At 44.4% G+C, this 27,986-nt stretch overlaps 1 long non-coding RNA gene across 5 annotated transcripts in view; it reads left to right on the top strand.

The window, feature by feature from the left end:
* Window positions 1-27,764, top strand: part of LOC134485000 (uncharacterized) — a 32,189-nt gene extending 4,425 nt beyond the window's left edge. The window contains exons 3-6 of one of the 5 annotated variants that reach the window (XR_010062895.1): window positions 16,074-16,282; window positions 20,193-20,293; window positions 22,986-23,082; window positions 23,519-27,764. This is a non-coding gene — a long non-coding RNA (uncharacterized LOC134485000). Of the gene's footprint in view, window positions 1-16,073; window positions 18,400-20,192; window positions 20,294-22,985 lie in introns of those variants that run through there. The other 4 variants (XR_010062894.1, XR_010062893.1, XR_010062892.1 and 1 more) reach the window with 4 other exon arrangements.
* The last annotated feature ends 222 nt before the right edge of the window (window positions 27,765-27,986 follow it).

Below are 27,986 nucleotides of genomic sequence, written 5' to 3'. Positions count from 1 at the left end.
GTTACCAGAGATAATAAACATGGGTGACATTCCTGATAGCCTGTGTGTATGACGATTTTGCTTCAGCAGTGTTAGCTCTCTGGCTTAAAAGATCCAATCTAACAAGTGATAAGATTTCACCCAGTAGGGAAATATGAAAGCAGTTAACTGAAATACATACTTGGCAATTCTGAATTTGAAACAGGCCTCAACCTGACTCTGTTCCTCCTTACCCTCCTCAGATACCTTAGTTTTGTCTACATGCATTCCTGGTGGCAGCTTTGAGGACCCAATTCTGACTTGTGACTGGACATGGGTCATGTTCATGGGCTGGGGAAGTACCAGATGACCATTCTGTGGCCCCTGTATCCATGTAGTTAATGGAGTTCCACAGACCATGACAATAACTCAGGATACAGAACCCATTGCAACAGATGCTCAGCTGAAAACATGGAACTCAAGACTATAAAGACAGCTGACATGCAACATGATGCTAATCTTTCTAAGCTCCTCAATGTTTCACCAAATACCTATAAAGATCGAGTACCCTAGCACACACTGAGAAGTGTGGAGAGAAAGAATTCCATGCCTATGGTCCTCTGCTTATGAGAAATAGATTTCAGGACAGTAAATAGTTTTTGAGGGTAAGTTTCTCTTTTATAAACACCAGTCTCTCTCTCTTATATACTAGTTTAAAATTATTTATTTTTATTTCATTTGCATTGGTGTTTTACCTGCATGTGCATCTGTGAGTGGCTGTCAGATATCCTAGGAAGTGTGTTGTGTTGGGCAATTCCATTTAAAACAGTCAGAACAAAGAGGAAATGCAACATGAACAGTAGCAATCAGGTCCCTCTCCTTAGGTCCCTGTGGATGTAGCTGCTCTTGGTGCCTACAGCGTCTTCTTTGTGAATGCATGCCATGCTCTGAACTATAGCTGTGATGGCTTGTGTCCTATGGCTACTAGAGTACCAGCATCTCGCCTTGTTTCCAAAATACCTGCATCCACCCCTGTCTCCAGGCAAGCATTCTGAGCAAGAAACAATAGCCACATGTAAAGAATGTGGGATTTGTCAGTACACAAAGAATATAGTTTCCTTATCAAAGCTTCATTAGAAAGAGTGTAGTGTGAAGGAGAGAGATGCCATAGACTAGGACTCCAGTTACACAGTAGTCTCCATGTGGCTTTGTCAGACACAACTAGGAAGGGTGTTGGTGACCTGTGCAGACTTGGAAAAATATTTATCATGCTTCCCTATGATGAAAGCCAAGAAGAAAACTGGGACAGATGAGAGCTGCTTAGCTCAGGCTGACCTCTCTTCAGTGGGAAGACCAGAGTTATGTGTGGCTTCTATCTCTGTGTCTCAGGAGGAAAGTGAGGTCAGGTGTTCTTGTGCCTGCTGTTTTCACTGCTTTTAACAAGAAGGCTTCTTCCTTGAAAATGGTATGCTTGAGGGTAGCAAGGTCTGTCCCTGTCATCATTTGATTATGGATGTCCCCAAAAGGCCTTGTGCTGGAAGCTCATGTAAGAACCATTAGGACTAACCAGCTGTGACTGTGGACTATATATGCCCATAATCCTAGAACTGTGGGACAGTGTGATACCAGCCTATTCTTGTAGCTGACAGTCAGCCTGGCTGAGATGACAGACTTGTGTTTCAGTGAGTGGCTTGACTTGAACTTGTAAGGGAGAGAGTGATGAAAAAAGGACTTAATCTTTTCATTTTGTCTCTTCATGCTCACACAAGACACACACACACACAAACACACATACATGAACACACACTCATGACATATACATGCATACAGACACATATGTGCACACACAAATGCACACATGTGCACACACACATGCCCACACACATGCACATACTCACAAAACACACATGGAACACACACACACATACATACATGCATTCACACAACTCAGATGCCCACACACACGGGTGCACACACACATTCACATACACATATACCACACCATACACATCATGCCATACCACACAGAGGCACACACACAAATAAACACATGGAAATCACACACACACACACACAAGTGCACACGCACACAAAGACACACATATATAGATACAAACACACACAACCTACATTATACTACACATATCATAAACACACAAGCACACAGACACACACACAGGTGGTGCCTACTGCAAGATGGTTATGTCATGTCTAGAGGGAGCCTGTGTAGCAAAACCTGGTGGCTATGAAAAGATCCAAACTCTTCCCAAACCCCTCTCACTTCTCATCATGCCATGGGATCTTTCTCTCTAGCACACACTCCAACCATGATATCATATGGTACTATGACCAAAGCTGAGCCAGTGAGGTCACCCCAGCTTTCAATAACAAAACTGTCCCAAACAAACCTCTTCATGCATAAGCCAGCTTCAGTCATTTTGTTCTTGCAACAGAAAGTGGACTTGCTCAGGCACCCTTAAACAACACTCATTTCACAGTGTGACTACTGTCATGGGGTTATGTTTTAAGAGTGCTTGTGAGAGGAGGACCAGGCTGCAGCTGTAGAGGTGAACTGAGATGGCTTTAGCTTTGAAAGACCCCCAAACTTGGGGAGACTCTCTCCAGTCACAGGTTGAGGTGCCCCCAAGAAACGCGAGTAGCCGGTCTTGATGTAACAGCAAGAGGTAGCGTTTATTAACGAGATCCCGGACTGACACCTATCTCACACAGGAGACAGAGGAATCGGCCCCGAGCCTCTTCAGGCAGGGGTTTATATAGGAGAAGCCAGGGGGTTTCGCGTGGTTATCAGCAAGGGAAATGGGTACAAGGTCTCATCTGCAAGCAGTACGTGCGGGCTGGGGTGTTCTCAATATAGGAGAATGTCTTTATCTGTAGAGCAGGGAGTCATCCGTCCGGATGGCCCCCTTCCTGGAACAATCCCTCAACCTTGTTTATAGGCTTGGCCGGGCACATCTCAGGCCAGCTCTGTCCTGCCCCCTTATCTGCTGTTCTTTTGCAGTTTTTATGAAGTTTTTATTTTAACTCTTCAGCTTCAGTTTAGTATATTCCAGAAGAGAGAAGTTGGTTTGTGCAGGAATATCTTCAGATTGGAGAGGCTCAGTGTTTGATGCTGGGAAATGGTAGTAATAACTCTATCACTTATCAGTTATTGTACATGTCAGAAAGTCTGCAGAAATAGTTATTTTGGTCACGTTTTGAATATATTTGGCTGTAATTTAATGTAGACATCACAAAATGAATTTAGAAAGCTGCTGACTGCTAATATTGGTAGTTATGGATTTAACTTCAAGTGTCAGGACACATGTTTTGGTATAGCCACTCTCCCATGTCATAAGATTTAGAATACCTGCTCTCTCTGGTCATGAAGGTTAGTTAATAGCTCCTCTTCAAGGTCATAAGAGCAAAGCTGGCCATTGTCTCATGTCACAAAAGTCAGTGTGTCCAACAGGGTATCATGAATCTGTTTGATGTCTCTGAAGGATTTATTTTCTTTTAGAGTTAGGTATTTTATTTTGTGTATATGCATGGTCCACATATATGTGGGTATGTGCACTGTATGTATTAGGCAGTGTCCCCAAAGTCATAAGAGGGTCAGATACCTGAGACCAGGAGTTGCAGATGGCTGTGAGCTGCCTATGGGTCCTGCAATACACGTGCAGGTCCTCTGCAAGGGCAGCCAGTGCTCTCAAACCCTGAACCATCTCTCTAGTTTCTGCTCTGTAGGTTTTCTCGTGTCCTGTTGATTACTGTCTGCTCCACTAGCCTGTTCCACAGGAATCAGTCTTATGATTGTGTAGCATCACAACACGAAAAACAGTTTAATCTCTGACTGGATGCCCTGACAGATTATTAGAAAGAATACAAATTGACAGTACTTGTTTTTGAATATTAACAGTACCTCTGGAACTAAACTCAGATCGTCAGTAAGTTCCTTTCACCTCTGATCCATCTCACCAACGAACACAGTATATTCTATTCTGTTCTTAGTGCACCATGTATTGCCTCAAGAAGCAGCATTGTTAAGACAAGCAAAAGAAGACTTATAAAATCTTCAGAATTTGAGATTTAAAGTCACCCATAACTGGTGCTACACATCATTAATGGCACCACTTGGGAGAGAGAGGCTCTCTAAACTGTCTAAACTACTCTGGTCTACATGTTAAATATTAAGATAGCCACATTTTGTGGTGTGACCCTGCCTGAAAATAACCAACAAAAACCCAAACACACACACAGACCTCTACACAGGCACACACAGACACAAACACAGACACAGACAGACTGACAGACACACACACACACACACACACACACAGAGCAATGTCCAGTTGCTACCTTTCTCATTCCTCAAGTGGGCTTTCAGTGTAACTATTTTAATCTCACCTACCTCAGTCCTTCCAGTCTGTAGGCTTCTGTTAAACCCTCAGGAATTGGCAACTGACATCAGGCCGGTTTCTGCTTGCTGGTGGGGAAATTGGGTGTTGTTGTTTTGTTATTCTGTACTCCCTTAGCCAACCACCCCAGGCCCTGAGAAGTTTCCATTTACCTCCTTCAGAGGACTCCTTCAGAGTTTTTAAGTCATACTTAACAAAGTAAGAAACCATTTGTTTTGATTGCAGCATTTAGGGTTGTGTTGAATAGGTACCAGCAGAATGTATGCTGTTTATAAGTAGGTCTGTGGGTTAGGACTAGGTGAAATTTTATCTGCTGAGTGAGTGAGTGTTTGCTCAATGTCCTTGCCCCTTTTGGCTTCTGTGGTATTTTTATTCCTGAAGACTAAAGGGTTTGAGTTTGCGTGGGATCCTTCTGTGATTTCCGTGTCCAGCACCTCTGGACTTATCCTATAAGTATTACCAGATTAAAAGGGCTGTTGAGGGGTTGGGGATTTAGCTCAGTGGTAGAGTGCTTGCCTAGGAAGCGCAAGGCCCTGGGTTCTGTCCCCAGCTCCGGGGAAAAAAGAACCAAAAAAAAAAAAAAAAAAAAAAAGGGGCTGTTGATTTTCCATGGAGATGCTTGTTTACATTTTTACTTAATCCACAACTTATGTGAAAGAGGAGGGAGAGCAGCTTGCTGGCTCTGCAGCAACACACATTGACCCAGAGTGAAGGTTCTCTCTGTTACTGATTCGAATTCCTGAATCACCATGACATTTTGAATGAGCTATCCTCCACTGTCTCGGGCATTTGAGTACTCCTTTCCCAGTTGGTGAATCTGTTTGGGAAGATTCAGGAGGTGTGCCCTTGCTGGAGAAAGAATGTCATCTGGGCTGGACTTGAGGTTACTGTGATTTTCGTGACTCCCAGTGCACCTTCTGCTTTGTACTTGTGATTCTAGATGTGAGCCCTCAGTTTCCTGCTCCTTCCACCATGCCTTGTTTTTTTGGTTTTTGTTTGTTTGTTTGTTTGTTTTTTATTAACTTGAGTATTTCTTATTTACATTTTGAGTGTTATTCCCTTTCCCGGTTTCCAGGCAAACATCCCCCTAATCCCCCCCTTCTTTATGGGTGTTCCCCTCCCCCTCCCCCCCATTGCCGCCCTCCCCCCAACAATCACGTTCACTGGGGGTTCAGTCTTGGCAGGAGCAAGGGCTTCCCCTACTACTGGTGCTCTTACTAGGATATTCATTGCTACCTATGAGGTCAGAGTCCAGGGTCAGTCCATGTATAGTATTTAGGTAGTGGCTTAGTCCCTGGAAGCTCTGGTTGGTTGGCATTGTTGTTCATATGGATCTCGAACCCCTTCGAGCTCTTCCAGTTCTTTCTCTGATCCCTTCAACGGGGGTCCTATTCTCAGTTCAATGGTTTGCTGCTGGCTTTCGCCTCTGTATTTGCTGTATTCTGGCTGTGTCTCTCAGGAGCGATCTACATCCGGCTCCTGTCTGCCTGCACTTCTTTGCTTCATCCATCTTGTCTAATTGGGTGGCTGTATATGTATGGGCCACATGTGGGGCAAACTCTGAATGGGTGTTCCTTCAGTCTCTGTTTTAATCTTTGCCTCTCTCTTCCCTGCCAAGGGTATTCTTGTTCCCCTTTTAAAGAAGGAGTGAAGCATTCACATTTTCATCATCCATCTTGAGTTTCATTTGTTCTAGGTATCTGGGGTAATTCAAGCATTTGGGCTAATAGCCACTTACCAATGAGTGCATACCATGTATGTCTTTCTGTGATTGGGTTAGCTCACTCAGGATGATATTTTCCAGTTCCAACCATTTGCCTACAAATTTCATAAAGTCATCTTTTTTGATAGCTGAGTAATATTCCATTGTGTAGATGTACCACATTTTCTGTATCCATTCCTCTGTTGAAGGGCATCTGGGTTCTTTCCACCTTCTGGCTATTATAAATAAGGCTGCGATGAACATAGTGGAGCACGTGTCTTTTTTATATGTTGGGGCATCTTTTGGATATATGCCCAAGAGAGGAATAGCTAGATCATCAGGCAGTTCAATGTCCAATTTTCTGAGGAACCTCCAGACTGATTTCCAGAATGGTTGTACCAGTCTGCAACCCCACCAACAATGGAGGAGTGTTCCTCTTTCTCTGCATCCTTGCCAGCATTTGCTGTCACCTGAGTTTTTGATCTTAGCCATTCTCACTGGTGTGAGGTGAAATCTCAGGGTTGTTTTGATTTGCATTTCCCTTATGACTAAAGATGTTGAACATTTCTTTAGGTGTTTCTCAGCCATTCGGCATTCCTCAGCTGTGAATTCTTTGTTTAGCTCTGAACCCCATTTTTTAATAGGGTTATTTGTCTCCCTGCGGTCTAACTTCTTGAGTTCTTTGTATATTTTGGATATAAGGCCTCTATCTGTTGTAGGATTGGTAAAGATCTTTTCCCAATCTGTTGGTTGCCGTTTTGTCCTAACCACAGTGTCCTTTGCCTTACAGAAGCTTTGCAGTTTTATGAGATCCCATTTGTCGATTCTTGATCTTAGAGCATAAGCCATTGGTGTTTTGTTCAGGAAATTTTTTCCAGTGCCCATGTGTTCCGGATGTTTCCCTAGTTTTTCTTCTATTAGTTTGAGTGTGTCTGGTTTGATGTGGAGGTCCTTTATCCACTTGGACTTAAGCTTTGTACAGGGTGATAAGCATGGATCGATCTCCATTCTTCTACATGTTGACCTCCAATTGAACCACCACCATTTGCTGAAAATGCTATCTTTGTTCCATTGGATGGTTTTGGCTCCTTTGTCAAAAATCAAGTGACCATAGGTGTGTGGGTTCATTTCTGGGTCTTCAATTCTATTCCATTGGTCTATCTGTCTGTCTCTGTACCAATACCATGCAGTTTTTTTCACTATTGCTCTGTAATACTGCTTGAGTTCAGGGATAGTGATTCCCCCTGAAGTCCTTTTATTGTTGAGGATACTTTAGCCATCCTGGGTTTTTTGTTATTCCAGATGAACTTGCAAATTGTTCTGTCTAACTCTTTGAAGAATTGGATTGCTGTTTTGATGGGGATTGCATTGAATCTGTAGATGTTTTGGTAAAATGGCCATTTTTACTATATTAATCCTGCCAATCCATGAGCATGGGAGATCTTTCCATCTTCTGAGGTCTTCTTCAATTTCTTTCTTCAGTGTCTTGAAGTTCTTATTGTACAAATCTTTTACTTGCTTTGTTAAAGTCACACCGAGGTACTTTATATTATTTGGGTCTATTATGAAGGGTGTCGTTTCCCTAATTTCTTTCTCGGCTTGTTTCTCTTTTGTGTAGAGGAAGGCTACTGATTTATTTGAGTTAATTTTATATCCAGCCACTTTGCTGAAGTTGTTTATCAGCTTTAGTAGTTCTCTTGTGGAACTATTGGGATCACTTAAATATACTATCATATCATCTGCAAATAGTGATATTTTGACTTCTTCTTTTCCGATCTGTATCCCCTTGACCTCCTTTTGTTGTCTGATTTCTCTGGCCAGAACTTCAAGAACTATATTGAATAAGTAGGGAGACAGTGGGCAGCCTTGTCTAGTCACTGATTTTAGTGGAATTGCTTCAAGTTTCTCTTCATTTAGTATAATGTTAGCAACTGGTTTGCTGTATATGGCTTTTACTATGTTTAGGTATGGGCCTTGAATTCCTATTCTTTCCAGGACTTTTATCATGAAGGGGTGTTGTATTTTGTCAAATGCTTTCTCAGCATCTAATGAAATGATCATGTGGTTTTGTTCTTTCAGTTTGTTTATATAATGGATCACGTTGATGGTTCTCCATATATTAAACCATCCCTGCATGCCTGGGATGAAGCCTACTTGATCATGATGGATGATTGTTTTGATGTGCTCTTGGATTCGGTTTGCCAGAATTTTATTGAGTATTTTTGTGTCGATATTCATAAGGGAAATTGGTCTGAAGTTCTCTTTCTTTGTTGGGTCTTTGTGTGGTTTAGGTATAAGAGTAATTGTGGCTTCATAGAAGGAATTCAGTAGTGCTCCATCTGTTTCAATTTTGTGGAATAGTTTGGATAATATTGCTATGAGGTCTTCTATGAAGGTCTGATAGAATTCTGCACTAAACCTGTCTGGACATGGGCTCTTTTTGGTTGGGAGACCTTTAATGACTGCTTCTATTTCCTTAGGAGTTATGGGATTGGTTAACTGGTTTATCTGTTACTGATTTAACTTCGGTACCTGGTATCTGTCTAGGAAATTGTCCATTTCCTGCAGATTTTCAAGTTTTGTTGAATATAGGCTTTTATAGTAAGATCTGATGATTTTTTGAATTTCCTCTGAATCTGTAGTTATGTCTCCCTTTTCATTTCTGATTTTGTTAATTTGGACACACTCTGTGTGTCCTCTCGTTAGTCTGGTTAAGGGTTTATCTATCTTGTTGATTTTCTCAAAGAACCAACTTTTGGTTCTGTTGTTTCTTTCTATGGTCCTTTTTGTTTCTACTTGGTTGATTTCAGCTCTGAGTTTGATTATTTCCTGCCTTCTACTCCTCCTGGGTGTATTTGTTTCTTTTGGCTGTAGAGCGTTTAGGTGTGCTGTCAAGCTGCTGACATATGCTCTTTACTGTTTCTTTCTGCAGGCACTCAATGCTATGAGTTTTCCTCTTAGCACAGCTTACATTGTGTCCCATAAGTTTGGGTATGTTGTACCTTCATCTTCATTAAATTCTAAAAAGTTTTTAATTTCTTTCTTTATTTCTTCCTTGACCAGATTATCATTGAGTAGAGCATTGTTCAATTTCCACGTATATGTGGGCATTCTTCCCTTATTGTTATTGAAGACCAGTTTTAGGCCGTGGTGGTCTGATAGCATGCATGGGATTATCTCTATCTTTCTGTACATGTTGAGGACCGTGTTTTGACCAATTATATGGTCAGTTTTGGAGAAAGTACCATGAGGAGCTGAGAAGAAGGTATATCCTTTTGCTTTAGGATAGAATGTTCTATAAATATCTGTTAAGTCCATTTGGCTCATGACTTCTCTTAGTCTGTCTACGTCTCTGTTTAATTTCTGTTTCCATGATCTGTCCATTGATGAGAGTGGGGTGTTGAAATCTCCTACTATTATTGGGTGAGGTGCAATGTGTGTTTTGAGCTTTAGTGAGGTTTCTTTTACGTATGTAGGTGCCCTTGTATTTGGGGCATAGATATTTGGGATTGAGAGTTCATCTTGGTGGATTTTTCCTTTGATGAATATGAAGTGTCCTTCCTTATCTTTTTTGATGACTTTTAGTTGAAAATTGATTTTATTTGATATTAGAATGGCTACTCCAGCTTGCTTCTTCCGACCATTTGCTTGGAAATTTGTTTTCCAGCCTTTCACTCTGAGGTAGTGTCTGTCTTTGTCTCTGAGGTGTGTTTCCTGTAGGCAGCAGAATGCAGGGTCCTCATTGCGTATCCAGTTTGTTAATCTATGTCTTTTTATTGGGGAGTTGAGGCCATTGATGTTGCGAGATATTAAGGAATAGTGATTATTGCTTCCTGTAATATTCATATTTGGATATGAGGTTATGTTTGTGTGCTTTTCTTCTCTTTGTTTTGTTGCCAAGACGATTAGTTTCTTGCTTCTTCTAGGGTATAGCTTGCCTCCTTATGTTGGGCTTTACCATTCATTATCCTTTGTAGTGCTGGATTTGTAGAAAGATATTGTGTAAATTTGGTTTTGTCATGGAATATCTTGGTTTCTCCATCTATGTTAATTGAGAGTTTTGCAGGATACAGTAACCTGGGCTGGCATTTGTGTTCTCTTAGGGTCTGTATGACATCTGTCCAGGATCTTCTGGCTTTCATAGTTTCCGGCGAAAAGTCTGGTGTGATTCTGATAGGTCTGCCTTTATATGTCCACCATGCCTTGTAGTCATGGAACTTAACCTCTGGTAACAAGTGGTCTCTGTAATAGGATCACTAACTCCCTACTTCTTTTATAGTTTGCTGTGCTCATGGCATTTCTGTCACAGAAATACAAATGTAACTAATGCAGATGGTGATGTAATGGAGTGGACTCTTGCTGTGTGACACCTGATCCTGCCAGGTTGTGCTTGTTTGGTTCTTGTTTAGGGGAATATGGAAAACTTTGGAACTTTGACCTAGAAGTTGTTGAATGGTCTAAGAAGAGCTTAATGGTCTATACTGGCAGGAGCTTGGAATGCTCAGGAGTGCCAAGAACTATTCAGACTGGGGAAGCCCAGAACAAGGGGATTCGGAAGGGAACAATGTTTACGACTGGCTAATGATATTTCCTGTGATGCTCTTACAGAAATATGGGTTCCTTCTTCCCACACCCTAACACCTTACCTGAGGCTAAATTTAAAAGTAATAAACAAAATTATTTGGTGCAGATTTGAAGAGAGCCTTGTATAACCACTGTCATGTTGTTCTTAGCAATTACTCTTAACAGGTCTATAATGAATCAAAGCAAAGGAGGCAAAAAAGAAATAAAAAATTATAGTTTGGAGTGAAAAGGACACTGGGAAGATTAATATTATAATGAATGCCCATGCCAGAAGAGAGCCTGAAATTTCTTAGAAGAATAGCACCTTAATAAGAGGCCATCTCTCCTCAAGGAACGACATCACTAAACTAAGCTTCTATTCTGTAATCAGGAGTAACTGATTTAGGGTTTTACTGCTGTGAACAGACACCATGAACAGAGGTACTCTTAAAGAACACATTTGTGTCTGGCTTACAGATTCAGTGGTTTACTTTACTGTCATCAAGGTGGGAGCATGGCAGCATCTAGGCAGACATGGTGCAGGAGGACCTGAGAGTTCTACATCTTCATCTGAAGGCCTCTAGGAGAAAACTGATTTCCAGGCAGCTCAGACAAGAAACGTAAAGGTCACAGCCACAGTGACACATGTATTTCATCAAGGCCACACTTAGTCCACACCTCCAAATAGTCCCACTCCCTGGCCTTACTGTTTTCAAATCGCCACAGGAACATTAGACATTTTCAGTTCCTGGAATCACCTTTGATCAGAAGCTGCGGCTGCTGTGGTTCATGGGGCCCAGGTCTTTCCAGAATCAGGCATCTTCTCATGTATTCTCATTGGTCACTGGAAGTAAAGAAGCTCAGCAAAGGACTGCTGTGTGGGCTGAGACAGCTGAGAAAGTCTGCTTGGGAAGGTGTGTCAATTTTTGTCTCTACATAGAGACAGGATAGGGGTTACCTGACCTTCCCTGGCCAGTTTCCATTTGGGACCCCTGGACTGTAATCATTGTCTGGTAGGCAAGTGTCATTTGGCATTCAATGTCATGTTGTGCCTATTGTGTACCCAAATTTGATACAAGACTTGAGAATGTAGGCTTGAAAGGTATCCAGTTCCTAATCTGGGGAGGAGAAGAGCAGGCCTGAGAGGAACAGGCTTCATGTGCAGAGGGAGGTCCATCTGTACATGGGTGAGAGAAATTCAGAGAATGTTAATCAAATCTGGCAATCTGGGGGAGGGTGCAAACAATCAATGACAGTAAAGTCAGCTTCAAACTTGGGAGAAGGTTTGTTGCCACTGTTTGCACACCATGCTTCAGAGATGGTGACTCACAGAGAAGCTCTGTCTTGAGTTCATGGCACTGAGCATGTGAGCTGAGCACTTGACATCTCAAGTTCTATATGTTGTCAGGGGCCTTACACAAAGGCCCTTATCTACCTGCCAGCATGTTGCTTTACTAGTAGTAGTCACATGAATTTAAATTTCCTACTTGTTTGTGTTCTTAAATGCTCACCGATTAGTTTTAGCTGAGTTTCCTAGGAGACTTTGCTCTCACATGCTGTAAGTTTTAAAGATATGGTGATTAATATGAATAACTTTTCATAGGTCAATGCAGGGCCCACAGTGACCTCACCTTGCTATCTTGAGCTGTTAACTCCTGGGCAAAGTTTCTCAAGAGTCTCTGCCTCAGAAAGAAATGTGGTACTGTGATTTCATAATCTACCTACATTCCTTGTGTCACCCAATATATCAGCTAGAGTGAGGGGATCCTCCCCTGTTCAGGACAATTTAGATACTGCTTCCCCAGCAGGAATGGAAGGGCCACTTCCTGCCTCTGCAGGGGCAGTCCCTGGTGTTCACTGTAATGTTACTCATCACTTGCACCTTGAATCAGTTGTTCCACTGGAGCACGAAGCCTCCACTTTATTCTGGGAGATGACAAGGTGTCTCCAGCTAGGGACAGTGGTCCAAACATGAGTTTAAATGAGGGCAGTGAGGGTGGTGTACACACATTGTGGGTTTCATATTGAGTGCTACTGAAGTTCATGTACTTCCTACTAGATTCATCTGTGAGTGACATGTGATCTTTGTATTAAACTTTACCTTCAGGTTCAAGATTTCATGGTAGACCAAGGCCCTACTTTCTTTTTAAGATATCCTAGGAAGTGGATATAAAAGAGAAAATATAGTTCAGAAAACGGACCTAGGCGTACAGCACTTGCTTACATGTGCAAGTCCCTGTGCTCAACTCCAAGACCACACAATATGCCTTATAGATAGATGATGTAGGCCCTTAAGTTCTTCTGACAGCCCACATGTGGACGAGGTATACACAGGCCATAACCTGTCTTCTCAACTCTTGCATGATTATAGGGTCATATGAGACCTTTCTGACGACCGTGAAATATAAGGCTACTCCTATGTCCCATATGTCATTCTTTGGACTATTATGAAGTTTGCCTAGGCAGAGTTCAAAGGCAGCAAAGTGTAACCACCATAGTATTGGTTCAGCATTTGCCCTAGTTCAACTTATGTACTGAAGCCAAAGTGCATAGCTGTGACTTTTCCATTCCTGTCCAACAAAACATCATCTGTTTTCAGGCACATTCACGCCCAGAGAAGGCTGTACTGTGGCTGTACTGGGCCTGTCTGCTATTCACAGGCATACTCAGCCATGCCACCCAGCACATCCCAAGCTCTATTTGGAGTGCTTTGGTACCACAGGAGACTTGTGTTGGTGGACACACTGACAAACGAAGTACCTAGACCCTACCAAGCTCCTGTCCACACTTGACTCATGACCAGAGCCAGCAGTATGAGCAGCTGGGTAAAAATGGAGACATTTGCACTTTCGTCCTTTTTTTTAATACAACAAAATGTTTAATGAGCAAATTCGTATTAGCAAATATGAAACTGCCACAAGGAGGAGCAGGACTGAGACCACTGGTTGAAGGTCAGGAAGACTAAAACGAACCAACTACTTAAGAAACCAGGGTGGAGAATGATGAGGACCAGAAGCCAGAGGACAGGAACTGTGGCCCTAAAAAAGGAGAGGGTAGGGTACTGAGGGCCAGACAACCAAATTCAAAGTAGTTTTGCCATAAAATACAAATATGCTATGTTCCTAGCATGCTGGCGGGGGGGTACTTTCTTCCTTGGTAGCACTTGTGAACCCCAGGACCAGGTGACAAGCTTGAGGCCAGGCAAGGAAAGAGGATCAGAGTGACCTTACCTGAGCTTGAGGGATAAAAACCTCAGAGAGGGGAGGGACTACCCTTGGCTCAGACTCTTCAGGGACATATGTGATGAGGGGAAGCTAAGGAAAGGCAAGGAGGACACACCCCCTTGGTACCAGGTGGTGTGTGTGTGTGTGTGTGTGTGTGTGTGTGTGTGTGTGTGTGTGTGTTTGCACATGCTCATGTGCATGTGTGCCTATATATGCACCTGCATGTGTGCCTGTGTGTGTGTCAGGGGGGCATGTCTTGACACCAGTCCTGCCCCATGCTGGTCATTCACAGTTGGCACAGTCCCCACTTAACACTAGGGTTTTTGTTCCCAAACTTTTTCTAATAGAAGCTAACATACCTCTTGGTCAGGGATAGTTAACGCACTTCATAAGAATGGGGAACACTGATCTTTTGGGATTGAAACCTGAGCTAGCTTGGGGGTCCTCCTCCTCCCATGGTTCCCAGTCTGTTTGTTATCACATTGTCCAGACAATAGAACGCTCAGCTCTGCCTGTGCCCCAGTGTGAGTCATTGCATCAACTGACATCCTGACTGGTTGTCCAAACTCCACGTTCTGGCTGAGCTCAGGACCCACAGGAGAAGGCCTAGATGAGGAGGTTCTGCCCTACCCAGCCAGGTAGACTTGAGCTCCACACTGACGAATGTTAGAAGGGATCCAGATGTGGCTCTCACACAATGCTGGCACAACTACCAAGAATCTGAGCTCAGCAGTGACATTCAAGTCTCCTCTTGCCCAAGTAAATGGACATCAAATACTTCTTTGGACCTTGGGCAGTAAAGGAATCATGAGGGCTCCATGGGTAGATAACGTACCATATACCTTCCCAGAGCCCATGAACTGCACCTGCTTACTGGCCCCTGAACCTGCTTGACTAAGGTGAGGAGAGGAGACCCCAAACAGCCCTATACCACTGCCCCAGGAACACTATCATGCCAGGTGGAGGCAGCCCCCACAGCCTGAGGAATGGGGTAAGGATTCTTTCCCATTGCATCCACTGGTGTTTTGTTTGCAAGGTTTGGGTGGAAGTGAGACATACTGCAAGGGAGGCCTTTGTGTTGCTTACTGTACTTAAAAGCAAGACATGGGAAAAGGACCTACAGAGTTTTGATCTAAGACATCCTGCAGTAGCCAGCTCTGGGTCCTTGGAGCTTAGGCAGGCTTTACAGTCATAGAGCTCCCTCTACTGCCCAAGTTTCACCATGACAACTCTTGCAGATAAGACAGGAGCCCAAGCTGCTTCAGGGCTAACATAGACACTTGTTTCTCTCAGACACGTTTGCACCTGAGAATCTTAGGAGCTTAGTTTCAGTGAAGGAAGAATAGGGCCCACCACATGCCCTAAGCTAATGACAGAACTGGCTGCCTATCTTCTAAAAGTGGGCAGGCAAAAAGACCTTTATAGTGTGCATCAGGGTTGAGGGCCAAAAACTGCCTTGCCCAGACATGGCCAAAGGCTGCTGGTTCTGGAATGTTACCAAAAAACCTTAAAGGCTGGCTGGCACAGACAGGGCTGCTGTATGGCTCTTGCCTACACTACAATATCTGGCAGGGGTGGATCTTTGCCAGGCTAGCACAGAATGAACTTCATGCCATTGAGAGGAGCTAACCAGTGTGCAGTCTCAGGTTTCGCTGGGTGATCTAGTCATGAGCTGTCTGTATGACTGAGCAGACAGGCATTGTCCAGGCTGAGGACATACTGGTCACCTCTGTGGTTGTTCTCTTCCTCTTCAACCTGCAGAAAGATACAGCAACATGGTGGTAGTCCTCACCATGACTGTTGGTGCTTTCTATGCTCTTACAATCCCAGGGCTCCAGGTCTACCCAGACTGTTCTAATTCTGGCATAGACAATCTGTCCTGGGTGTGATAGGTCATCCTGTTGGTTCTCTGTCTTAGCTCTCATGGCACACTGCCCTCTATATTGCCCCATGCTGTTTCCTCCAACCTTTCCAGCATGCAACAGCTCCATGTCCTGCCCCACCTACTTTATGATCCCTGATAATTTCAGATATTTTAATGTTCTTCCAGGCTGGGCTGTGGCCTCGTGTGGGGCTCACATTCATCCTAGAGGTTCTTGGGAGCCTCCATGCCATGGCGTAGGACCTCTTTTTGTCCACACTGGGTCGAGTGATTCCATCCAGTGTAGTATTCTCTCCCTATTGTTGAATTTTAGCACTTATGTCTTTCAGGAATGGCTCTAGATGTGGTCATCGTATACTACCCTGAAAGAACCGCCAGAGTTCCAGGACGGCCACCTTTCACTTAAGCAAACTTGTCCACAGACTGTGTGGGTCCCATCAGCTGAGAGTAGCCTTCACATTGCAGTGATGTGCATATTTCTGCTTTTCAGCCACGATGGACTTTAGGATCTTCCCTGAGGACCCTACACGAACCACAGGTAGGAGATGTGTAAATGGGGCATGTTATTGGTTCAATTCTTCAGTGTGGTGCCTTAAGCTGACAGACTTTTGGGAGGGCATGTGCTTCTCTATTACATGAGTTAGTTCCATTGTTGGCCTGGATTCTGCTGTGACTGCCTCTTATGCTCTCTCCTCCCACTCTTTAACTGTTCCTAACTCTCAGTGAGTCCAGCATCGTGCTGGCTGGTCAATCAGCCTTCATGCCAGTCTAGATTCAGTCCAGAAACACAGAGCCCACACTGTCCTCTACCGGGGTTTCACAGGGCTGCTGGTTTAGTTTCTCCAGTGCCCTATGGTGGTACAAACTCAAGTTTCTTAGGTCCCTAGGGGTCTGGTAAAAACCCTTTAGTACAAGATAGAGGTAAAGAAGGGTAGAAATAAAGTCTTGCAGTTCTTCATGTACACCTCTCCAAGGCTCTACACTCTTCTGGTCCTGGTGTGCCACTCAGCAAGCCCTCCCACTAAGGCTCTGTGCCTGAAGCAGAGGACCACTGCTAAACCAGTGTTCCCAAGGAATTGGCTGTACCTGCAGCGTGACCTGTAGAGGATTCTCCACAACCCTGAGGACCCAATTTGAAAATCTTAGTTGGGCAGTGTGTGGGAGCCATCCAGGCTATATGGAGACCTTACCCAGAATTTGACCTCAAGCCCTGCACCCTGATTAGCTTGACCCACACTCCTGCAAAGGTCTCTGGGTGGCTGCTGAGATGAGTTGGAGGAGGATGAGGAAGAAAAGACAGGTAAATCAGGGCCAAGACAGGAGCACTGCCCGTACTCACTGTGGTGGCCCATCGTGTCCTGGGCTCATTCCTGCTGTAACTCTCAAGTAGGAACCACACATCCTTCCTCATGGGACTGTCCGTGATGAGGCCAGCTGAGGATCTGACCTGTCAGCAAGAAAGACAGGAGCTGTATGTGCCACAAACCAGAGCACAGTGTCCCATATAAGGCCATCTCACAAATGATGCCATGTCCTCCCCAGAGTGGCTCCAGTCAGGGTTAGGAGTGGCTCATGTATTCTGAGCTCTCTGCTACTCCTGCAGACACAGGAATGGTGCCTTCTCATGCTCATCTATCCTGAGCCCAGGGATCAGCCAGAGGTCATACTCATGGGAATTCAGACTCAGTTCAATCTGCTATCCTGTAGCCCATGAGTCTGGACTCAACTTTAGTGGTCAAGGCCAGTGGTTTTTTCCTGGACAAGACTTTGAGAATGTAGCCACACACAGTGTTAGTGACACATTGCATGCCCTTGACTGGCCTTCAATGTAGTAGTCCTGAGTGACCATTCCAGCGTGCACCCAGGGATTCAGACTAGCAATGGCCAGATCAGGCTCTTTGCTACTTGGGCCTATAGCTCACCCCCAGTGTAGTTCCATGTGGCCTGGCTGCTGCAGCTCCTCCAGAAGCTACCAGATGTTTTCCCACAGAATCCTGCAGTCCCTGTGGGCTCTTCCACAGACATCTCACACTCTCTCTGAGGGGATTTAGCCTGGATGCCTGCTGTGTGGGAGCTGCCTTGGCTCGTGGAGCAGAGTGAGAGGCAGGGGAGATGTTGTCTGCTGGTCTTATTGTCCTCAGTGTCCAGGGCTTCCGTGCTCTTTGGGTCCAGGTCCAGCTCCAGTGGGTCACTAATGTAAATCCAGCCCATACAAGTTCCACACACCATGGGGTATAGGGTAGACCATGACTGAGGGGGAACCAATCAATCCAAGGACCCTGTGAGGACCAGGTCACCTCTCAGGCATGATGCAAGGCCAGGAGCTCTGTGTGCCCTGACAGAGGGGGATTGGACCCTGACTCCCATGAAATGCTTCTTCAGACCTATTACGTCATCAGCTCTGAGAGCATTAAGAACATATCACACTGCTTGCCTCTGCCATGTAACTCTATCTTCCAGGGCTGCAGGACCTCAGGAATATTAGCGGTCTTCTATGAACATTAATATTCTGTTAAATCACTTTGATAAATAGTTCTCAGCATGATACCTGTCTCCAGAAGTAGTCATTCAGCAATTCTCATGGGCACGGGGAAGCAAAATCTTCCTACTGCTCCTCCTCTTCCTCCTCCTCTTCCTCCTCCTCCTCCTCCTCTTCCTCCTCCTCCTCTTCCTCCTCCTCCTCCTCCTCCTCCTGCTGCTGCTGCTGCTGCTGCTGCTGCTGCTGCTGCTGCTGCTGTTACTCCTGTTGCTGCTGTAGCTTTGTTGGAAGCATCAGCAAAGCCCATAAGCTCAGCATCCATGGAATGAGGTGGGGTTGGGAATTGCAGACAGGTGCACATATCTGTCCAGATGATGACCTCTTACAGGACATAGGTGTAGGGTTGTGCATGGACACTTAGGCACAGAAGGAGGTATGCATACACATGCAAACACTCCCTCTTACACAGAGGTTAACATGATGTACAGAAAACCAAGTCCATCCTGAATGTGGGGCTCACTTTAGTTGTTACATTCCGATGGTAGAACAGACGTGTGTGAGGACAAGAAGCTCTGTGGTCCCTGGGGCCAGAAGGAAGAGAGTGGCTATGCTGACACAGTTAAAATAAACTCTCACAGTCTATGATAGCCAGGTCACAGGACCCAGGCAGCTGTGTTATTTGTGAGCACCGAGGGCAGCCAGAAGCTAACTATTGAGCACTGACTGGACCAAGCCCAGAAAGGGTCTCTGTTTTTCAGAGTGCTGCGGGCAGTGCAGTGTGTAGCACTTTCCTTTTGAAGACTCTTCTGGGGTTTTGAGTCCCCTGTAGAGGAGCCTCATGTCTGAAGACACTAAGCCTATGAGGAAAGATCCTCATGTGCAGAGTTCATTGAAAGGCCTGAGAGCAGAAAAGCAAAGAAAGAGCAAAATGTGCCCCTTCTGCTCACTGTGGTTCAGCTTCTGCCTTTGCAGCTGAGCTCAGGTGCCCTGGAGTCCTCCCTAGCCTGAGTCAGTGGTCTAAAGTTCAAGTCACTGCTTTCTGGTTTGTAGTTTCAAACGCAGCACAGTTTCAGGCAAGAAAAGCTGTGAACACTATCTAGACCTTGCTGTCTACATTTGACGGGGACTGTTGAGCCCCAAAGAAAGCAAGGTCTATAAGGTCAGGTATTACAGGACTGGGCTAGGGCTGGAATCCAAGTTCCCTTCTCCCTCTGCTGTGGGCAGATGGTGAGCCTTGTAATTGGTTCTTACTCTGTACAGGGGTAGAAACAAAGGGTCTTATGGGAGCTCTGGCACAGGCCTGCCCAGGAATGGCTTAGAGAGCCTCGCACCAGCCCAATATTTGATATGTCCCCAGCTTTGTCTAACACCTTCAGCTGTGTGCCATTTTCCCTGCCTCTTGTAAAAGACTCTAAATGTTTTCTGACAAAAGGCAATCAAGGAGGAGTTTCACAAAGACAGGTGGGGATCTGTTGGGATGTTAACATGGGCTAACACATTAGAGGGCCAGAGCCACAGGACCGATGCTTGGTGGACATTCTCCTCTGACATCCAACACAGACATCTTTGTACAGAGATCAGGAGAAGTCTTCTCTGAATAACAGTGCAGAACACCTCAGGCTCAGGGAATCAGGACTGACACCCATAGAATGCTGTAGAATGTTTGTGATACAAGGGCTCATCAACCTGGGTCCGTGTGCCTCTAGAGATGAGCACAGAACCGGGCTGTGGCTGGTTATGGTCTCAGACAGGAAGGCGGGAGGGAGCTGGTTCATGCAGTTTTTCTTTCCCTTGGCCAAAAGGAAGGACTGGAAGAAGTCTGTCTATGGAGAGTGAGGCTGGCTGGGAAACTGTATGCCGTTCTCCATTCTCACCCTGCTGGGGGCTTGGGGCTGTTGTCCAGTTAACCTCTCCACCATTCCAGTCTGCTTCTCTCCATTTAATCCATGCATCTCTGTCCCTGGGCTAGGTGACCTGGATGCAGAAGTCCTACCTGTAGCTGCCATCCTGGGCATAAGTCCCTCAGTGAGTGAATTCCAGATGGTTCTGTCTAAAGCAGCATCAAGCAGGGTAAGAACCGTGGTACATGGAAGAGGATACTGCATCCAAACGCATTTCATATAGAATCAACCCTCATGCTCAGAGACCTGATCAGTCCTATTTACCACTTTCATCATTTTTGTTATTCACTGTACTGTGAAGTGTGAATTTTTATTATATTTAACTTCGGCAAAGGGAGATAAAGAGTTTAGCACTGGAAACTCCCTAGGGCCTGGCTAGAAGGGAGGCCTGGAGACCCATGTGTGCTTCTGGGGAAAAAGCTCTTTCGTAGGATGCCTCCCTGAGTCCCAGGATGTGTGGAGGGCTCTGTGCCCTATCCAGGGTTGACCTCAGTATATTAATGGGAGCTGAGGCTTCTCTCTGATAGAACAGTACCACCCTCATGGAAGATGTCTGTGATGGTTTGTATATGCTTAGCTCAGGGAGTGGCACTATTAGGAGGCATGGTCTTGTTAAAGTAGGTGTTCATATTGGGCATGGGCTTTAAGACCCTTTTCCTATCCACATGCAAGCCAATCTTCCCCAACCAGCCTTCAGATGACGATGTGGAACTCTCACTCTCTCTGGCACCATGAATACCTGGTTGCTGCCATGCTCCCAGCTTGATGATACTGGACTGAGTCTCTGAACCTGCAATCCTGTGTTCATTAATGTTGTCCTTATAAGAGCTGCATTGGTTGTGTGTGCCTCTTCTCAACAGTAAACACTTAACTGAGACAGTGTTCATGTTCCCTTCTTCAGGTTCCAGGCTTTAGCAGCTTCAAAGATGAGCTGCATTCTCTTGGGACTATGGGACCAGAAGCCCCAGGCTGTCTGCTTGATCTGAGAGTGCTAGGACATCCTGCTCCTAAGGGAATTGTTACTGCTCCATTGCAATACTGTGAATAGCATCAGCAGGCTCCTGCTCTGTTACCCCCTGAACACAATGCTGTCTTCTCCAGGAGTGGATCCAACAGCTCTCAGAACCTCCCCAGGAACTGGGTGTTTCCCAAGGATTACCTGCACTTGGTTGCAAACCCCTATCCTGTGTTCTGAAAACTTTTCAAAGCCCATTCACCTGATACTGGTGCTTTCAGGACAGTATTCCCAAGTGTCATTTCCTACCCTGAGAGTTCACTCTCATGAGGCAACACCTGCCCTTGACAGATGATTTTCCCAAGGGGCATTGTATGTGCAGGTGAATTGTGTGTGCCAACTCTTGTCAGATCAGCACATGATGGCAGCAAGGCCCCATTTGCTCTTCGTTTTGAACTCATGATCCTGGCACTGTCTTGTTGTTATTTAGGTCCCTGTCAGTCCTGAATTGAATTTTAGCATGGGAACCCAGGGCAGTTGTCTTCAAAGATATTCCTAGTATGAACCACATCTTCACCTCACCAGACATAAAGCACAACAAACACCAGGCAGGCAGAGAACCCTCAGGGGCTGGAGCTGGCATTTTCAAACACTCTGACTTGACCTTGGCCAGCACAGATTCAGAGGGCAGCCGCTATGTAGGAAGATCTCCTTCCTCCTCTCGGAGTTTAGAACATGTAGATTTAGGCTAAGGTGCTGGCACACATATGAGCAGAGGCAGCAGCATGGGCTTGTTCAATGTCAAAGCCTACCTGCCACCCCTGTATCACATGTCAGAGCAGCCCACCACATGAGAAGTCTAGAGGTGATGATATCCTGAGTGAATAGTCCATGTTCTGCTGCCAGTTTCTTTGCTCCCACATGGCCAACTGAAAGAAGGGATTGAAAAAGGGAAGGTGATGAAGCCCTGCAAATATATACTTGGTGCCACCAAAGACCATGGGCTCTGACTGGCGAGATCTTTCAGTTAGATTTTAAAAAATGCCTCCTCAAGATAGGTAGTAGGTACTCTCAGGAAGGTGGACCATGGTGTGGTACAATGGGGCAGGATCCATGAGGCTGGTGCTGTGGGCCAGGGACATTGGGGCAGGTAAAACTGAGTAGGAACCCTGGGCCAGGTACAACAGGGCAGGGACCCTGGATCATTTACAACAGAGCAGGGACCCTGGGGCAGGTGCAGTGTAGCAGGGACTCTGGGGGTGGTGCAATGGGGCAGGAGTCCTGGGGAAGGGATCTTGTAGTTGTGACCCTGTGGAATGTGCAACCGGCAGGGACCCTGCTGGAGGTTCACTGAGGCATGCAGCCAAGGTGGAATGTTCGGAAAGTTGTCTGTTTGCTTCATGCAGCTGCTGTCTGAAGTAGAGAACACTGCCAACTGCCCCAGAAGGGATCTTGGGAGGGCCTTGCAAGAATGCCAGAGCTCCTAACTGAGGAGTTACACGTTCCACAGATGGGCCTTTATTGAGTTGAGCAGATTCTAAGAGAGCTGTCTTGAATGAACAGCCAAAAAAAGCGGGAATGAATAACAGGCATATTGCACCAGCCATGTACAAGGTGTTTTGCTCAGAAGAGTAGGACAGGAAGAAACTGATTAAGGCAATTCACTTGTCTGTCTGTCTGTCTGTCTATCCATCTGTCTGTCTATCCATCTGACTCTCCTTCCATCCATCCATCCATCCATCCATCCATCCATCCATCCATCCATCCATCCATCTCTCTGAGGGAAGTCAGCTTTTATGTGTAAGAAGAAGGTCACAGAAGCACTCCCATTTGGCAACAATGAGGTTTGTAGGGAGTGAGATAGATGGGTTATTTGTATGTTTGTTTGTTTGTTTGTTTAATGCAGGTGGTGGGATAGAATGACAGTTGTGAGCAGTTCCCATCGGCATCAACTGTACCACAGACCCAGTCTCAGTGTGACACAGAAGACGACTACCTGGAAAGTATGTCCTCTCTCTAAGGGGACAGTATAATACAATACTCTGGACTGCAGGTCAGACAAGGCCTGTGTTTAGGAGACTTGTGGACAGATGAATGTCTGTGAGTCTGGACTTAGACTCTGTGGAGGCCTCAGGTCACCTGACTGTCCTGAAGCTTCCCACTGTGATTTATTTCCCTCCTACAGAGTCAGCCACCTGAGCAACTGCATTTCCTGGTTATCCCCTAATCCACTTACACTGTGTAGAGTGTCCAGTCTTAGGGAGGGCCTGGGAATCTGAGAGACACCACTGAGCCCTCTGGGCCTGGCTGACTCAACTTGAGGCTACTCTGTGTGTCTTCATTTTGCTCACCCACCAGAGACCTCAAAAGTCAGCAGTAAAGTTGCTGAGAGGCCAGGAGCCTCCATATTGACCCAAGAGCAATTGTCCTCTTTTACAGGTTCATCCACAGAGCACGTAATTCTGATTGGTGCAACAGTCTGGAAGAGTGAAAGATATCATCTCCCAAGGGCAAGTGCTGTGCTAGTGGACACTGAGGAGCTGCAGGGATCAGACCCCTCCCCATCCTTCTCCAGCCTCTCTTGTTCTTTCTTGAGATGTTTCCTGCAGACCTGAAAGATCCATGCAGTCCATGACATGGGTTTCAATTTAATCTCAGGACATTTTATTCATTGCCCAAAAACTAAGACCAGATAAAATTTATTCATTCATTCATTCATTCATTCATTCATTCATTCATTTCTTATATATAAGTACAGGGTAGTTGTCTTTAGAAACAACAGAGAGGTCATCAGATCTAATTAGAGATATTTGTGAGCTGCCATGTGGTTGCTTGGATTTGAACTCAAGACCCCTGGAAGAGCATTCAGTGCTCTTAACCATTTATCAATCTTTCCCATTTCCAAGGTAACTTTTTTACTTTCAACAAGGTATTCTTTATTCAGGTTACATCCTGATCCCAGCTACTCTCCCTCTTCCCTTCCCAGTCCCACCATACAAATCCTTTCTAACAATACTCTCCCTTCTCTTTGGAGATGGGGATACTCCCTGGGTACCACACCACCCTGGGACATCTAGTCCCAGGTGGACCGAGCACATTCTGCCCCACAGATTTACAATCAGGCAGTCCGGGTATGGGGAAGAGATCCAATGGCAGGCAACAAAGACTGAGACAGTCCTGGATCTACTTGTCAGATGACCCACATGGAGACCAACTGCAGATAGCTACACCAGGCTCTGGAGTTGGTTGCACATGCTCTAGTATACATGGTCCAAAGTATCTGACTGTAGGGGACTTCTTGTAGTGTTTTTGACCCCTCTAGTTTGCTCACAATTCTCCCTCACTCTTCCACAAGACTTCCCAAGCTCCATCTGATGTTTGGCTGTGGGTTTCAGCTTGTGGATGAAGCCTCTTCAGAGACAAGTATGTTTCTTTTCTGTCCACAAGTATATCAGAGTATCATAAATACTGTCAGAGGTTATCTCTGTCACATAGATGAATCTCACTTTGGGGCAGTCATTGATTGGTTGTTCCCTCAATCTCTGCTATATCTTTATCCCTGCACATTCATTAGCAAGATAGATTTTAAGTTGGTGCTGTGAGTGCATTGATGTCCACTTCCTCGTCTAGAAGTTCTTTCTTGCAACAAGAGGTAGCCATTTCTGTCTCTTGCTCTGGTAGGATTCTAACCTAGGGTCACCCCCGTAGACTCCCCCTATGCTCTCCCTTACCAGCCATCCAGCAAGTCACCAGAGATCCCTGCTCCCTCCTGCCCAGAAAATTTGTATTCCCACTCCCATCCCTCTCCCAAACCCCTCTCCCTTGACCTGATCACTATTTCCGTCTCCTTTCCTGCCTCTTCTCTTAACCTGTTCCATCACTTCATCCTTCTGAGGACTATTTTGTTTTCCCTCTGAGTGAGATTCACACCTCCTCATTTAGGCCCTCCTTCTTTCTTCTTGTCTATCTATCTGTTATCTTACACTGTATGATAATGTCCACCTATAAGTGAGTACACACCATACGTTTTTCTGTGGTTCTGGGTTTCCTCACTCAGGATAACATTCTAAAGTTCATCCATTTGCCTAAAAAGTTCATAATGTATTTATTTTTAATAGCTGAAGAGTATTCCTTTGTATAGATATATACCATATTTTCTGTATCCATTTTTCAGTTGAGGGGTATTTAGGCTTTTTTTAGTTCTTGGCTATGACAGATAAAACCAGTATGAACAAAGTTCATCAAGCATCCTTGTGGGATGGTGGGGCATCTTTTGCGTATATGTCCAGGGGTTGTTTTGCTAAGTCCAGTGGTAAAACGATTCCCACTTTTCTGAGAAACTGCCAATATGATTTTGAAAGTGGATATACAAGTTTGCAATCCAAGCAGCAATGGAGGAGTATTCCCTTTTTTCCACATCCTCACCAGCATGTGCTGGATGTCACTTGAGATTTTTATTTTAGTCATTCTGATTCATGTAAGTTGGAATCACAGGGTGCTTTTGATTTGGATATACCTGATGACCAAGGATGGTGAACAGTTCTTCAAGTGTCTCTTGGCCCTTCGAAGTTCCGCTGATGAATTTAGCTTTGCACCCCATTATTAGATTAGGATATCTGGTTTCTTGTAGTTTAACTTGTTATTTATGTAATTTGGATATTAGTCTTTTGTGAGATATAGGCTTGGTGAAGATCCTTTTCCAACCTGTAGTCTGCCATTTCTCCTATCAAGTGTGTTCTTTTCCTTACAGAAGCTTTTCAGTTTCAAGTTTCGTTTATTGTGGATCTCAATATCTGAGCACCACTGGGGTTCTGTTCGGGAAGTTGTCTCCTGTACCAATGTGCTCAAGCCTATTTTCCAATTTCTCTTGTATCAGGTTTGACAGATAAGGTTTTATGTTGAGGTCTTTGATGCAATTGGACTTGAGTTTTGCAGAGCTTTATACATTAGGGTCATTGCATTCTTCTTTATGCCTGTATCCAATTAGACCAGCACCACCTGTTGAAGATGCTTTCTTATTTTTGTCATATGATTTTGCCTCCTTTCTTGACAATAAGCATCCATAGTTGTGTGGGTTTATTTCAGGGTCTTGGATTTCATTTTATTGATCAATCTGTCTGTTCCTATACCAATACCATATAGTTGTATTACTATAGCTCTGTAGAACAGCAGTAAATCAGAGATGGTGATTCCTCCTGAAATTCTTTTATTGTTCAGGAAAGTTTTAGCTCCCTGTGTTTGTTAAATATTTCACTTGAAGTTGAGAATTGCTCTTTTAAGGTGTGTAAAGACTTGTTTTCAGCTTTGACAGGTATTGCCTTCACAATTTAGATTGGTTTTAGTAAGATGGTAGTTTTCAAATTATTAATCCTACCTGTCCATGACCTTTCTTATGATATCTTCTTCAATTGCTTTAATCGGAGATTAAATTTTTTGTCATACAGATCTTTCCTTTTCTTATAATTGCACTGAGGCCTTTTTGTTATATTATTTGTTGCTATTGTAAATAGTAGTGTTTCCCTAATTTGTCAGTCCCTTCATTGTTTGTTTAAAAGAGTCCTACTGATTTTTTTTAGTTAAACTTGTATCCATAAACTTTGCTGATGGTGTTTATCAAATGTAGGAGTTATCTGTTCTTTTTAGCTTTGTCAGTCTTGGACCCAGAGGGCAGAATGAAGGGCTGTAAAGATGACAGGGTGTTTCCTCTATCCTATCTTCTCCTTTGTCATTCCAAGGGCAGTAAGCCTAGAAATTACCTTTCCATTCTTTCTCCAAACTCCATTTGCTTACCAGACAGTGATAGCTGAGAATTCCAGACCACTACTGTGTCATGTGGACCCTGTCTGCAGGAGAATGGTCTCTTAGGGCAGGTGAAATGTTGCCTGTATGTTCTTCAATTTGCATGAGGTGGCTAGAAGGAGGTTTTTATGTAAGGCACACAACACATCATTCTTCAACAATGTGAGCCTTCAGATCTGATGTAAATATTTGAGATTGAATATCTAGTTCATGATTTAATTTCAAAAATTCTAAAGAAAGGTTTCAGATTTGATGCTAGGGATTTTATTTTTATCAATTCAAATCAACATTACACTAATCGTTGGTGGACATTATAGGTGACAGTTCTGTTAGAGAGTTAACTAATTCTTCAGAGGTTCCAAAGACTCTAGGACTCTCACAGCATTACACAGCATTCTTGCAGGTAGGAGCAAAGATGTCTGAGAAGAGTGGGAGCTCATAGGTGGCCGTCAAACATAGCTATCTGAAAAGATGTAAATTTAGTAAAGAGATGTAGATACACTGTCAGGAAAGGAAGAAGCGTGTTGCTGTACCTCCTGTGACTTAAGTGCTAGAAGAACACTTGTGTCAGTCGAGTCTGCAACTCTTTCTCAGCATAATAGAGTTATTTAATTTTAATTCCTGAATTTTGCACTGTCATTCCTTAGGTGATTTATGGAAAAAGACCTCAGTTTGCTTATTTTATGTGAAAGGGGATTTTATGATTTCATCACATTTTCTATTTTCAGAATCCCTAATGTGGGTTCAGAAGATTTTTCTGATCCATAGAAATCTGTGCATCAGTGAAATATGCACACTTTCAAATAAAACAGAAGCATTTTCAACCCAAAAATTCTTTTTAATACAAGCTATACGATCAAGTGTTGAAATACAAGCATAAGTATTTTTTTTTACATTTACCGAGTTTCCTATTTGAAAGTGTGTCTTTGCTTTTTCCTCTGTAAGAGAATAGAATGTCCCAGAGAGCTGATGAAGGATTTGCACACTTGTCTTGCCTAGGAAGTGCATTCTCCTTGTTTCTGCAGCACATGGGCAGCCTTTGGTGGCATAACAATACCTCCCAAAGAAGAGCAGGTACCTGCTATCCCTAGTGCATGGGAAGACAGAT

This window comes from Rattus norvegicus, chromosome 1, assembly GCF_036323735.1.
Source record: "Rattus norvegicus strain BN/NHsdMcwi chromosome 1, GRCr8, whole genome shotgun sequence".
Taxonomy (NCBI): domain Eukaryota; kingdom Metazoa; phylum Chordata; class Mammalia; order Rodentia; family Muridae; genus Rattus; species Rattus norvegicus.
The sequence above is the reverse complement of the archived record's forward strand: the minus strand, read 5'-3'. Positions and strand labels throughout refer to the sequence as shown.